This window comes from Vitis riparia, chromosome 5 (assembly GCF_004353265.1).
Source record: "Vitis riparia cultivar Riparia Gloire de Montpellier isolate 1030 chromosome 5, EGFV_Vit.rip_1.0, whole genome shotgun sequence".
NCBI classification, from domain to species: Eukaryota; Viridiplantae; Streptophyta; class Magnoliopsida; order Vitales; family Vitaceae; genus Vitis; species Vitis riparia.
The window spans coordinates 23,340,171-23,343,159 of record NC_048435.1 but is presented as its reverse complement, the minus strand read 5'-3'; the positions used below and the strand labels follow the sequence as shown (position 1 = coordinate 23,343,159).

The following is a 2,989-nucleotide window of genomic DNA, read 5'->3' as shown; positions in this document are numbered from 1 at the left end:
GTCATTTGATTGCAATTTTTTCCCATGTCTAACAAACATTTCTTCATCCAACTTCTTTAATTACTAGGGTTTCTAAATTCAAAGTTAGGCAATATCATTTGTTATGTATGTGGAGAAACATGCATATGTCTCTATTAGATAACCCAAAAAATCAGGACATTGATACAATGTACATTATATCTATGAATTTGAAGCCTTCCGTTTTTCCACACTCCTCCATTCAGTCAATTGCATGTTGCAATTGAATTTGAAAAAAACACTAACATCTTGTACTAGAACTCTCCTACCTGCCCTATAAATACCTCTCCAAGACAAGCGTAGTTTTCATCTTCACCTCACATATTCTCCCTTCTTTCTTCCACAAAACATCTCCCAAAAATGGCAGCCAAGCTACTAACAATCCTTCTTGTTGGGGCCCTTTGCGGAGCTGCAGTGGCTCAGAACTGTGGGTGTGCCTCAGACCAATGTTGCAGTAAGTTCGGGTACTGTGGCACCGGCAATGACTACTGTGGTAACACTTGCCAATCGGGTCCTTGTTATTCAAGTGGCGGCAATGGTTCTTCCGGTGGTGGCAGCTCGGTTGCTGATATTGTGACACAGGCATTTTTCGATGGGATAATTAATCAAGCTGCTTCGAGTTGTGCTGGGAAGAATTTCTACACCCGTGCAGCGTTTCTTAATGCCTCGAATTCGTATTCTCAGTTCGGCAACGATGGTTCTGCCAATGGTACTAAGCGCGAGATTGCAGCTTTCTTCGCCCATGTCACACAAGAGACTGGACGTAAGATTTTCTTTGTCTAACACTTGCTTTATAAAGCCTTAAATTCCAACTATTTAATATTTTTTATTATCCATGGATATATGTGCATACCCTCTTTCTAGTCTTATGTACAATATAAAATATTTTTATATTTTTAATTATTTGTAAAATTACTCCATAAAAAAAATCCGAAAATACCCTAATTTTTTTTTTAGAACAAATTCTCAAAAAATGTTTTCAGTCTAGTATTGTTTTTAAAATGGACAAACTTTTATTTAATGTTATTTAGAGCAAAACCTATTTTAAGATTAGTTTTCAATCAAATTTTTAATTGAATTTTAAATAGTTCGGAATCCATTGCTCTTAGTCATTAATTTGACTCTGCATGTCCATGTATAATAAGCTTGCAAGTTATTCTTAGGTTAAATTTGAAAACAAATGCTACATTTCAGCTAATTTTATAAGAATTATGGTACATTTGTTAGTAAAATATTTCACATACATGTCAACTTAAATGTTAATAATTTGTGCATGCATGCAGACTTTTGTTATATTGAAGAAATCGATGGTGCCTCTCATGACTATTGTGATTCAAACAATACCCAATATCCATGTGTGGCCGGGCAGAAGTACTATGGCCGTGGACCACTCCAACTAACATGGAACTACAACTATGGTGCTGCTGGAAACAGCATTGGATTTGATGGTTTGGGCAACCCCGGAATTGTTGCAACTGACGTGCTTATTTCATTCAAGACTGCATTGTGGTTTTGGATGAACAATGTTCACTCTGTCTTAGACCAAGGTTTTGGAGCCACGATTCGAGCCATCAATGGTGCTGTCGAATGTAATGGTGGAAACACGCCTGCTGTTAATGCACGCGTCGGGTATTACAAGGACTACTGTAGCTCGGGGTTTCACCTGGTGACAACCTCACTTGCTAATAAGTTTTATGTATACAAACTCCAACTGAGTTATATATATGGAGGGTATAGGTAAACCATGAGAAGAATAAAGAGTTACGTGGTATGAGACCCTTAGTAGGGCTTTTGCCATATTATGCTGCGTGTAGTCTTTGAAGTACTTTTGACAACATGACAAATGATTTTTATTGTAAAATCATATTGTTATAATGTCCTTCCGTTAATGAATAAAAGTTATATTGTTTAATACTATCAAAAGGTTTGGATCTATGTGATAATAAAGACACAAATTTGTGTTTTTAATTAAGATATAATATCAAAGTCCTCATAAAATTCATGTTCTTCTATTTTTTATTTCTTAAAAGTTTTGGTGGCCATGAATTTAGGAGAGAGAGAGAGATTTAAGGATATTTAGATACCAACCATTTTGCTTTTTAAGTTAGGAATGGAGGCCGGATTTTTTTTTTTTTTTTAAAAACGAATTATTCTAAGTTACAACTATTAAGAATATATTTGGTAGTGTTTCTATTTGAAATACTTTTTACATTTAGTTCTTGAAAATTTTGAGGGGGAAAAAAATAGAAATGAAAAATAAAAAGGAAGAAAAAATGAAGGAAAAAAATGTCAATCAAGAGTGAATAATACTTATATAGCATGGATTAAGTGGTTACAGATAATATCAAAGTCAATCCTCAATTTAGTACGAGACTCTATCTGTCTAGCTCTACAAATGATGCTTGTCTATTTGAGTGGTGAGTGCCTCTTAACTACACAAATGTGTTTTAAAATTGTGAAAACTTATTAAACCTAAAATTATTTCAATGCTACCAACCTATCATCAATATTATGTATGGCTAGAAAAAATCACAACAGTTGCAACTTGATTTAGCTATCTTAGAACTACAATTATGCCCTATCATAGAAGACATCAGGTTTGAATGCTTAAACTATTCTAAAACTATGTTTGAGGACCTAATTGTATTGTTTAAGACCATACAAAGGATTTTAGAAGAAAAATGTCCATGATATTGTTGGTTAAGGTTTTTTAGCAATTATTCAATAAATCACTAGCTCTAGAACTCAATATATTGCCCACCTCATTGGGTTTCCAAGTATATTGTCATCAACTTGGTGTTTGTACTTGTAATGATCTCACTTGTTAGGCAACTCAAGCTCTTTATTTAAGTACTTGTTTTCAACATGTAAGTGTAAGGAAGTAAAACATGTACTAGTTAATATATATCAAGGCCACTAATACTTAAGCTAATAGCTTAAACAAAAAAAACTAGCATATTGTAGATCTATA

The 2,989-nt window shown here is 33.8% G+C and overlaps 1 pseudogene; it reads left to right on the top strand.

Annotated features, from left to right (window-relative positions):
- The first annotated feature begins 348 nt into the window (after positions 1–348).
- On the top strand, positions 349–1,778 carry LOC117914749 (annotated as a pseudogene).
- Positions 1,779–2,989: the final 1,211 nt, after the last annotated feature.